This window comes from Vidua macroura, chromosome 1 (assembly GCF_024509145.1).
Source record: "Vidua macroura isolate BioBank_ID:100142 chromosome 1, ASM2450914v1, whole genome shotgun sequence".
Classification (NCBI taxonomy): domain Eukaryota; kingdom Metazoa; phylum Chordata; class Aves; order Passeriformes; family Viduidae; genus Vidua; species Vidua macroura.
This window is the reverse complement of record NC_071571.1, coordinates 117,222,124-117,234,188: the sequence shown is the minus strand read 5'-3', so window position 1 is coordinate 117,234,188 and position 12,065 is coordinate 117,222,124. Positions and strand designations below refer to the sequence as shown.

The 12,065-nt window shown below is 38.8% G+C and overlaps 1 protein-coding gene across 1 annotated transcript in view; it reads left to right on the top strand.

Annotated features, from left to right (window-relative positions):
• Window positions 1–7,635, top strand: part of CA8 (carbonic anhydrase 8) — a 48,620-nt gene extending 40,985 nt beyond the window's left edge. Inside the window, exon 9 of the mRNA XM_053995353.1 lies at window positions 6,994–7,635. The gene's annotated coding sequence lies outside the window, so the exon portion shown is untranslated. The remainder of the gene's footprint in view (window positions 1–6,993) is intronic.
• The last annotated feature ends 4,430 nt before the right edge of the window (window positions 7,636–12,065 follow it).

The following is a 12,065-nucleotide window of genomic DNA, read 5'->3' as shown; positions in this document are numbered from 1 at the left end:
ATGCATTCTGGTGTGATCTTCTTTACTTGTTCTCATCAAGTATTTATACACATTGATAAAATCCCTGTTGAAACATCTTTTCTGGAGGCTGGGCAGTTTCAGCTCTCTCAGCCATCCTTTAATGACAGGTGCTCCAATCCTTTACCATGCTTGTAGCCTGTTGCTGCTCTCCAGTATGTCTAGGGAACCCAGGAACCCAGGACAGGACCCAGTGCTCCAGATGTTCTGTCTGTGCTGAGTAGAAGTATTTCCCTCCACCTGCTGGCAATGCTTTTCCTGGTGCAGTCTAGAAAGCTGCAGAACTTCATTATTGCCTTGGGTGCGTTACTGACTTAGCTTGAATTTGATGTTTGCCAGGATTCCCAAGTCCTTTTCTGACTTCCTGAGTGTTCCTTCCTTCTGACTGACTTCCTCAGTGTTAATGCTAGTTTCTTTTTTACTTCCTGCTTGACTCAGAACCCTTGCTATGGGCATTGAGCCATTTCTTGATAATTTCAGATAATCTTGGAATAAGATTTATAGTTACTATTGTTATGCAACAAAGCCTAACAGTGAAGAAAACAAATGCTATAGCTTCTAGAAATCAAACAACAAAAATCTTAAATCTTCCATTTCATTAAAGGGTATTTATTTCACAGTTGTAGTCTTGACACACTATTTCTCAATAGGTGAATTGTGACTATTCCAGAAGGCTTGATGGAATTTTGGGGCTTGCTACCTTTTCTAATGGATAAGTACTTTTCCAGTACTGCATTCTTCACTGAAGACAGCATTATTTTTGGTTTTCAATGGATTTATCACCCTCTCTTTAATTTGTGTTGCTTTACATGTAGCTGATTTGATAGACATGCCTTTCCCCTTTTACATCAGTGGAACAGCTTTATCTGTGAATGAGCAAGACTTCTGATTTCAAACACTTGGATATCAACTGGAATTTGTAATGATAGTGAACTCAGTATGGCATGCCAGCGTGTCTTCATCCCTTTATACACCAGGGTGTAAACACATGATTCCATGCATAGAGCAGGTAAATGGCATTGCTCCTGTTTAAGAGGAGGTCAAATAGATGCCTATTATAGAGATCATTGAAATCCACAAGACTCTTTTAATAGAAGACAGTAAGAGCTTGTTCTAAAAACCAATTTGGTAGAAGAATATTTTCTTTTTAAAGTGATAAACTTTAATTTCCTTTCCTCTGAGAATAATTAATAAAAGAATTTGATCTCCAGTGTGTTGTCTCAAAACTCCCTATCTCAGATGCAATTTATTTTGTATTCATAATTATCCTCCAAGTGTGATGTTGTCTTATACCTATTCCATCTGCATACATTACTCAAGTTCTCCTGAACATTTTTTCATTTGTGACTGATTCAGAAATTCCTGAGAAAGCATCAATTTTTATATATACAAGTCCATACACATACTCAAACATACACATACATCTGTGGTAGACTCAGACTGCAAGTAGCTGCAAGTTTATCCAATGTCCTGTAAATTATGATAGCAGAAATTAATTCAGATTAAAAACATGCTTAATATAATTACTCTTTTCCTAGTTGTAAATTCAAGATTAGAGAAAACAATTAAATGACATCATTAAAATAGCAAGGTTTTGCTAGGCCTGAGGAACAGGAAGGTGTAATTTAGGGTGGGAGGAACAGAGACTGCATTTCTGATGCTACAGACACTCTCTGCATAATACTGAGAGGTCTGAGCAGACAAGGAGAAGCTGGCACAACTTTAGTTTCACAGCAATGAGGTGACTATCTGGTGCATTTTGTGACTAGATAGTGCAAATTCCTTGCTTTTGAAGCTGCTGAGCAGCTCTTGTGGCTACAAAACTACGTTGCCCTTTCCCCAGGATATTAAATAGGGGATCTGGTGTTGCCAGTGGAATGAACTAGTACTGAACAGGTGGTGGTGCACTCTCCTCTTTATGGAATTGTGAATTATATGATACTAGATTGTAGAATATGAAAGAACATTCAAATCCGGAGTGAGCCATGGAGCTGCACCTTGCCTTTCTTGCCTTTGAGAAATGGGAAGGGTGATGCAATGCTATGGACTGTATTTCAATGAAATTTATATTTTAATGGACATTTACATTAGCAATCCACATGTCTTTACTCTCAGTTTACTAGCAGCTTTTACAATTTGTGAAGTTCACAAACAAGTTGCTCTGCAGAAGTTCTAACACTTGGGGATTTTATCCTTTCCTGTTGTGTAGGTCCAGAGCTGGAATGAGCTATCAGCAGCCATGCATCATTAGGCCACTACAACTGTTCTTATCATTTTCCTGTTTGAAAATCCTGAATCAACCTGACACAAAGATTATCAACACTAGTTCTTTAGAAAGGCAAACACCAATTTCCTAGATTTGTTGAAATTTAAGTACTTATACTTCTTCTAAGTGAGTGATTTTTTTATTGGTCATTGTTTGTCTCCGTGAATTTAGAGTTTGTACTTAAAAGGTGATTGGTTTAATTGTTAAGTTTTAGTCTTTTAAAGAAACTGAAATCCATGTTATCACCAAAACTGACTCTCGTTCTTCTGTATTAAATGTCTAATGTCCAGTGCCCAGCCCTCTGCTGCCACTTCAGAGTTCTTGAGAATGTGCTTACAATTGAGCGCATGACTGTAGGACAGAGGGCCAAACACATTTGGCTTGTGAGCTACACACCATAATCAGAGGCCTACTAGTAACAAAACTTTTGGGGCCTTCAGGCAACCAAAACCTCCAGGAATGGCTGAAAAAGGGTGCCTTTTGAGGTTGTTTCCCACTACTTCATTGTAATAGCAGGGGGTAGGCTGTGCACTGAGATTGCAAGTGAACCCTGTAATATCAGCATAAATTATTTTCCCACTGCTGATAATTCAAATAAGTGACTAGAAAAACGCTTTTGTTGCTTATGTGACATACCTCAGACATGGGGGCCAGAATGTAGGGACTTGGTAGCCAGAGGCAGCCGAGAGTCATAGGCTGGTCCTTGTTGTGGTATTTATGTGTCCAGGCCAGAGCATCAGTATAGCAGGTGATCAAGCCCTAAATGAGAAAGAAAACCATTTTGAGTTTTCAGAGTTAGTATCATATTGGAATTGTCCTTGTTCAATTCTTTACTGAGCTCTTGTTAGAAATATATGAATTGTGGAGGAATGGAAAATGTTCAAAATCCCTTAGCATGTAAAGAAGCCAGGAGGAAAGATTATTGTGCTTCCTTTTCTAAGCTAAAAATGTCACAAGGTAGTCTAGGAATCAGATCCCTGCTTATGCTTCAAATAAGATACTTCATGCTGACAAATGCTCCTAAATTTTGTGATCGGTGAGTTTCTACCAGCATCATACAGTTTTTCCAATTCATAATTTGCTGTTATCATCAGTTTTTCATAAAAAGAGTTTTGAGAGTATAATTCCCAGCAGCTTACCATAACCATGTATAGTTTGTAGACTGCTGCTTGGGAACTGGTAATGTAGGACCCCAGAGTGCCTGTCATACAAAACACCCTCACAACATGTTTATTAGCAATCACAACACAAGTTAGAGTCTGAACACGCACTGAAACTCTGCCATGGCATTTTCATTGATGGGGAAAATGCTGCAAATTAGTGGTGAGTCAAAATAGTGGGAGGCTTAAATCATCACTGATAAAGCTACACCCATTTTTTAAAAAAGAGAGTGGTGCATATAAAATATAGTGTAATAGACTCTCAATTATCAAAGATACTAGAAGGACACACAGGTACATATGTTTGTACAATACAATGAAGAAAGCCTGCAATATGCTTTCCTCCTTTACCAATGTTATACAAGTTAAGCACTGGAAGTGCACTCTGTTTTACCTGGATGAAATCACACAGATTTAAGCAGAACATTATTACTCCATTGAAACTGAAGATCCAGGTCGTCCTTACTCTTATTTGAACTTTTTAATTCTGATTATTTCATATGGATAAAGACAATGCAATGAAAAATATGCAAACACTTACTAAGCAAACAGACATGTTTTGTAAATAAATAGCAAATGAAACCTTCCAAGTTATTTGGATTACTGAAAATGTTTTTGTAACTGGTACTTGCCACTCAAGAAACAGAATGTCAGCACTAACTGTTGCTAGCAATGTTTTATGTATAAAAAGAGAGTTTATGACAGAGCAGTGCTACTCAGCAAAACTTTCTTTAAAAACATTTATGCATCCTTGTAGCTCAAGACAAACAAAGGTGTATTTTAGTTAGCTAGATGTAGTTAAATGCCCACAGAAGTTGATGTCGATTCAATAAATTGTAACCTTTTCATGGAAGGAATGCAAAGTGTTTCAAGAAAGATAAAAGTTTCATAAGGTACTCCGTTCTGTTTTCTGAGACACTCTGAATCCACACCTGGCTGTACTTTCAGGTGCTGTTTGTAGGATAAAGGCAATATTTTGTCAGTATTATACTGGTTTTGCCACCCGTGTATTTTGCTTTTTTTAAAAACTCTTAAACTTTTTGATTTATCATAGTGTTAAGGAGGAGAAGGAAAGATCCTTTTATAAAGAAAAAAATAGGACATTGTGTGAGACAAGGATAAGGAATATGGTAAGACAAAAGAAGTGGAAAAGCTCTCCAGAAAGGAGATTGACTACTTTTAAGTAGCAGAATAAAGGTTTTGATCTTGACCTAAAGCTGTTGCAGTGGGACATCTTACTTCCTCCCTATCAGATGGAAAGACATGTTATTGTGGCCATCCTATTTAATTTCTCCATAGTCTCTTTATTTGCACTTTCTCAACACTTTTGGAAGACTTTGAAAAATAATCCTTTTCACTGAAGTTTTCTCATATCTTCTCTTTTAAATTTGTTCTCTCTATTGCTATAGGAACTTTGGTTCTTAAAAATATACCAGCTTTGCTCCTTATCTTTGCTCCTACTTTTGCTCCTTGTTTCTGAGATAAAATTTATAGTGTTCCATTTGTCCCAGTTTTGTACAAGAAAATTTTCTCTGTGAAGAATGCAGGTGCATAAAATTTTGTATATGAAAGAATTAGATATAAATCTTCTTGGAAAAATAATTATTTTTTTACATTCTGAGGTTGATTTCTGAGCATTGATTAACCTTGCTAATAATTTTTTTTCCAAACCATGGGTATTGTGAAGAACTCTCAGATTTTGCAGGTATTTACGCTTTTTGGCACTGATCCTGGAAGGTTTTCTTCGGGAATAATTATGTGGTCTGTAGAGGACTTCACCAGAAAGTAGGAAAGTTATTGTTAAACAAGAATAAACAAGGGTAAACATGGATAACAACACTACCAATATATACAATCAGTCTTTTGTCAGACAATACATTAAGTATTTCTGTAACAAACACAGCTCAAATCTTCAGACTGGCTCATAATTAGGCTCCTTTCAGAAAGTAATTCATTAATACAATAGGTACCAAATCCCAGTTCAAGTTAATTTCACTGACTTTTGGACTAAAAGCATTAAGCTTGAACTGGCTAAAAATGTACAAAATGTGCATTCAATTAAAGAGTAATTAGATACTCAATCACCCTTACATCACACTAGGGATTATCCAAGAAAGAAGGGAGATGCTACTCACTGCAGTGTGTAAAACAATTTTCTTAATTAGTTTAAGCACTAAGTGAGATTGAGGAAGTGTCACTGTGTCACAGCATTAGTTTACCTAAATGGAACCTTAAAACCACAAAGGTTTTGGCTTCTTTTGAATTTTCTCACTTGAATTGTTCAGTTTTATGCACTGATCCGGTACCTCTGGACACAAAAGCGGAAACTTTCTGTTCAGTTCAGGGAGGGAGCTGGTTGGTCCCTGCACCCTTGTATCAGTAGCCCACTGAAAAACATGCCAAGAGTTTTTCCAGAGATGGAGAATAACTTGTTATTATTACTTGGTTGTTATTTTGTCTTTTTATGTCTTTACCTGTATACCAAGCCCCAGGAAGAGCTGGGAATCCTCCGTGCTGTTACATGGAGTGTAAAACCCTTACACGGCTTACAGCCTGCCTTAGGTAGAAAGCTCTTTAAGGGGACCATCAAATGGTGCTGCTGCCAGACAACGTGGCTTTGGGGGGGTATTGAGTGATAACCAGGGAGTATGTGGAAATCACAACACAGATTGTCTTGTGGGTAGGCACTGACATCTTAGCAGCACTGCTGGTTACTGACAACCTTTACAGTCCCTTCCCCTGTCAGGACCAGAGTGGGAACTCTCTGGAATGCGTTGACTCTTCCTGCAAGCAGTTGTAGCCCCGGGTGACCATTTGCACACAAGCACTTTCAGATTGTTTGTGTGTACACACTGAGCTACTGTTAGCACTATAATAACCTCAGGGGAAGAAAAAGGAACTTATTACAACAGAATGAAGCAGTCAGACACTCTCATACCCATTGCTTCTGAACTGGGAGCACTGGGACAACCTGAGCACCTGGATCTTAAGGTTATGCCAAAGCACATGAATATGTGTTTGCATGAAATCAAGTATTGATTAATGCTGCTAATGAATATTACTGCTGTTAAGAGAAATTGAGTGATTGCTTTCTATCCCTTGAGCCCACCTGATTCCCTTGAGAGCTGGTACTCAGCATTTCATTTAGTAAGGCCCCTAAAACAGTAAATGGTAAAAAGTTCTCTGTGACCAGTATATTTTTCTTTCTAGTTTACTACCATGAGCACCAGGTTAGAATCAATTACCAGACTGATTCAGAAAGCCAGTTTTTAAACTTTGTTTCAAATTAATAATTTTACCACTGCATTTAACTTTGCAATTTTACTGCCATTTCCTCTATTGCTAGTAAATCTTGCAGCACTGGCTTTACCCTGAAAGAGAAGAATCAGTACCATTATGGCACTGAAGTATATACCCTGAAACTGCTCCCACCTGCTGTCATGAAATCCCAGCTTTTAGTTTCCCCTGTCTTCCTGGCTGGACATAAACAGTCTTTCAGACCCACTGCAGAGGAATTTCAGTAACATAATTGTTCCATTCTCTTTTCAGAGAGGGGGAAGACAATGCTCCCACAGTGCCCGCAGATGAGAAATGGAAACTTTTGAGACTGCTGCTTCAGTTGAACCACAAAGCCTGTATTGTTTGTCTTCATCTAATTCAGCCTTGATAGACAGCTGTGACAGTTGGTCTGTCCACATGGTCCAGTGAAATTCTGGGAATGGGCTGTACATTAAAAGAAGAAAACGTATTAAATCTTCAATTCACACTGTTAACTATTTTTAATTTGTCGTTATTGTTGCTTTTATAGCTACTTTGCCATAGCATTCAATAGTCATCTGTGATCCAAATAGTACTGATTTTAAGCTTGGTATGAATGCTAATATGTAGAAATACCCATTATTATTTTGAATGTTAGATTTGCTTTTATTCCAATCTCTTCTGCTGTCAGTAACCATATTTTCTGTAGAGGGAAGATGCATTCTACAAAGGTAATAAAAACATTGTTTGTTCACAAAGAGTATTATACAAATTCAGAATTAATTTTTTGGCAGAAAGGAGCACTTCTCTGCTAAACATATGCACTTGACATGGTTTATCTGAATAAAGCTGAATGACATTTGCATTACTAGGAACCTTACTAAAAAGAAGGACAGTTTGGAACTGAGTAAAATTAACCAATATAACATTAAACAGACTTGTCTGGATTATTTTATACTTGGTGAGCCATGGAACTTTGCAATATAGTGTTCAATTGAGGCAGAAAATTTTCAGTCTTTGTGCTCCTGTGAATTATGACAGTTCTATTTGTTTTGTACATTGCTGAGGATGGTGGTCTGGGGACTTAGTCTGCATGTCCTGAGCTCGCTGCACAGCATGGGGATTGCCACATGGGGCCACACATGACTTATCTGACAGAGAAGATGAGGCAAGGGTAGTCTGAATCACCTAGTCAACCTCATAACTTCTAATTCCTGAGAAACACCAAGATCTGAAGGACAGAGTCACTAATGTGGGAGGCAATAACTTTGATCACTGTAGCTATTAGTGAGGTCCCCTGTCCTAGCATGAGGGACATTGCAGAGATCTGTGTCAGTGGAAAAACCTCAGAGGCACAGATGGCAACTTCCAGTCTGGGGCACAATGAAGATGCAAACTGAGGGCTCACAAAGGGGATGCCACTCTCTTGGAGCAGATCAATCACCAATCACAAACTCATTCCCAGGCAATGGTAAATGCAGAGTCAGAAGGCATCCTTAATCCACCTTGTCAAGCATTATGGGGAGAGCTACTGCTGAATAACGAGTTACGAGCTCGCTGAGTAATTTATGTGTATATTAGGGGCAGCAGAAACAACAGGGCAAACCAACACAGTGCATGTGAGCTGGGTCAGTGGGACCAGATATTGCTGACCACTTGATGCGTTTGTAATTCGGTGTTCTGCAGAAACACGTGCTTCCTTTGGAGACATGCCTTGGTAGCATGCATTGCAATAAATGCACAGAAATTGTAAAACAAGCAGCCCACCATGAGGTCATTTGTTCATTTGGGCTTAGCAGAATGACAATCAGCATGTTTTTCCTTGGGCTTAGAGAAACTTATATTTCTTAGGGTTATCTCCATCTCCTGCCCACAATTAATGAAGTATAGCCCCATTATCTATACAATGGGTTCAAGATTTCAGTGCTGGCCAAAACCACATTTTGCACCTGCAGTGTCTACAATACGTGTGTGTAGCAGCTTCACTGGCTGCTGCCTCTCTTCCTTCAGCAGTTACTCCCCAAGCAGCTGCAGCCAGAGCCCCAGCACCTGATTACTAGACACTGGCTTCCCACTGATCTACATCATATCACAGGGCAGGAGAAGTCTCTGCTGCAATGGCCTGGCTGGACTGTAGTTTTTGACAGGAGCCTTATAATTTGTCTTAATTGTCAGATTTGGTACTAAAATCTTGGGAAAATAAAAATCTGTGAGGTGGAAGTCAGCTGTTTTCTGCCAGGTGAAGGTCTGTTCTTGTCTCCTTGCACTCAGCAATGAATGAACCCTCCAAAAGTGGAGTGAACCATGTTGCTAACTTGACAGTTCTCAGGTTATATACACAGCTCATTCAGATATTCTCCTTTTGCATACAACATACTATTAACTACTGAGTGCTAACTGACAGGAACTGTAGTAGTAATATGGCAAATATTGACATTATGATGAAATCTGAACTAGATTTATTCTCTAAATAAACATGTTCCTTATCTTGGAGCTGGCTGATATTCTTGTGGCTGTGAAATACAGATACGTTGCAAAGCAAATGATGTAATGTCTCCACCAAAAAGTCCATTATTTCCCTTTCCTCTGCTCCCTTCCTGTGTTTGCTGTTCTTTCAAGCATTGCCTTGTGCAGCGAAATTCTAGTCATATAAATACTGCTACTGAGGAATTGAAGTTAGTAAATTTGTCTCAACACTTGTCAGACTTTTTTTCCTAGGCTTGGGTTTGAAAGAAAAATAAAACCCACTGGTAAAAGTACTTACAGCAGTTTTGTGTCTTAAGAACTGGATCTAATTATAACAACAAATTCATTCACAAAACACACCCATTACAGATTGGTCAACCCACATTTGTTCTGTGTTGGGAAAAGTTAAATTAGTCTTTCTGGTTTTGGTAGGAATCCACAGGGAGGAATTTTCAGAAAGGGCTCTTCATGTATTATTTCAGTTATACTGCACCCATCAGAGGTTTTATTGAGTGTGGAAAGGCTCTGCTGCTCTCCAATTGGAGTTTCACATGCCTACATTTGCATTAATATTTTTAAGAAATCATGAAAACTGATAAAGGGCTTCTGAGGGTTGTGTAAGGCCATAAATTAATAATTTCTTCTTCAAGCCTACAGCTACTAAAATTTTGAATCAGTTTCTCTCTGGAAGTATTTCTAAAGGTAAATGTTAATGGACATAATGCTTCACATAATTTTAGAGATTTATTGGAAATGTGAATTATAAATTTCCAAGAGATGTTGAGCAGTTGCACACTTGTTGGTCACGAAATCAATGACATAATACTTAAAAGCAACTTTGTGCTTCATCAGGCAAAAGCTGTCTGCACAGGCTTCTGATAAACTGTAGGAAGACATTGGGAATAGGAGGAAATCCGGCTCTTGTGAGAAGGAAGGTGAATTGGGGCAGATGCCTGCTGTCAAGTGATCATCCGTCTGCAGGTGATGTCTTCTTCAGTTTCCTCTGTAGTTTTCTGGAGCTCTCAAAAAATTTAGAGCCTTTAAACTCTTAGTTTGGCTTCTAACCATGGTATGATGTGCTTTGCACTTTGAGCTGTGATTCTGGGCTTCCATTTATCTAAATTAGAGGAGCTTCTTAGAAAGCACAGTTCCTCCCTAAAGCTGCCTTTTGCCCTGCCTCCCACCTTTCCTTTGTGTGAAAATTAAGTCATAGGTAGATGGACCGATAAATTCTAGGCCTGATCTCAAAATATACCTGGGAGGTAAACAAGAATAAATTGGTGTGGGTTAAAGGATAGGCTCGATCCCAGACATTACACTGGCAAGTGTGGGGTAGTGGCTGTGTATGGAAACAGATGTGAGGTAGAACATGAGTCTAAGAGGAAATAAGAGTGGTCCCTGGCCAGCATCCTTGTTTGCATCCTAAAGGTTGACTCATCTGTGTTCCTGACTCTCAGAGGGTAATTGAAGACTACCGTTGCTGAGGAGATAAAAGTGCGTACAGCAACATAAAGAAAAAATAATTTTACTGAGAAATTTTGGCTAAATTTTGCTGAGACTGCAGAAGGAACAAGGAGAGGACATCCATGCACATGCAGCTTCACAAGAAGTCACACCAATTAGCATTTTCCAGACCTTGCCAGGATGCAGCTGCCATAAAAGCACAGGCTCACCTTCATTGAGTTTGACTGATGGGCACAGCACTTGGTGCAGTGATGGCCTTGGGCAAACTATTCCTTTCATGGTTGTCACATCCACTCCAATGAGAATGAAGGGAAGCTTCCTTTCTTGTAGAAATGGGGGAAATCTCAGGGGGAATGATGGCTGTAGAGAAAAAGGGGAAAACCCTCTAGGAGTTAAGAACTGTGGAAGGAGTGCAGATTTTGGCCTGGTTTTTCTTTTTTGACTGGGTTTCATGGTGGCATCATCAGCCATGGAGTTTGCTTTGAGATGTGCTCTTCCTTTATACACCAGTGCTGCCTGCTGAAGTGTCAGCTAGCTGGAGAACCACCCACTACACCTCCTGAGACTAGACCATGCAGAACATGTTTGGAAGTGTTCATGTGAACATTTATTAATGAAACTGTAGCTGCCATTGTAAGCACACCTATGTGTGTGTATTTATGTCTTAAGAATGCTACAAATAAAAAAAAAAAACTGTTTTAAAACCAAAAGCAATTCAAAATGAATTGTAGAACTTCTAATTAAAGTTAATCTATTTCAGTATGAAGACTATATGCCTAGCATCAGTTCACCAGCCCTGCTGGTATTTGTATGACTTCTTTTCTCCCTTTGCTTAATGTATTTGTGTTAAAGTCCTATTTTTTTTTTTACTTTTTCCCCATTATTCATTTTACAGCCAGCCCCAGGTCATTTATATCAAATGCTGTTTGAGACTTGCTCTGAAGACACTTTCTCATGAGCCTTTCTCTTACAGTACTTGTTGGAATGCTTCAGATGTATTAAAGAACTTATCTTTCAATCCCTTTGCATATGCCTTCTCCCCTCTATCATGTGAGAATTTCTCTCTGATCACAGATTATCTGCAGCATGCCAAGTATAAGAAAAAGACACCGCAATCAGCTATGCCAGAGAGAGACTTTTCATATGCACCTACAATGCATGTAGTCCTTGTCCAGGAGGACCTGTTATACTTTAACTTAGCCTTGTTTGCAAATTAAAAACTCAGCATTGACTCAGTAGTCAGATCACTTCTTAAGTCTTCTTCCTGATTTGCTGGGATAATTACTTCTAATGCAAGGTTTGCTTTTTAGGGCTGGGTAATTTTTTGTGATTCTTACATTCAGTATCTTCAAATGCTTCTCAACAGTGTTCTTCCTATGCTGTTTACAGAGACAGTGGCAGCTTTTTGCTTCTGCTTGGCCTTCTCCAGAGCC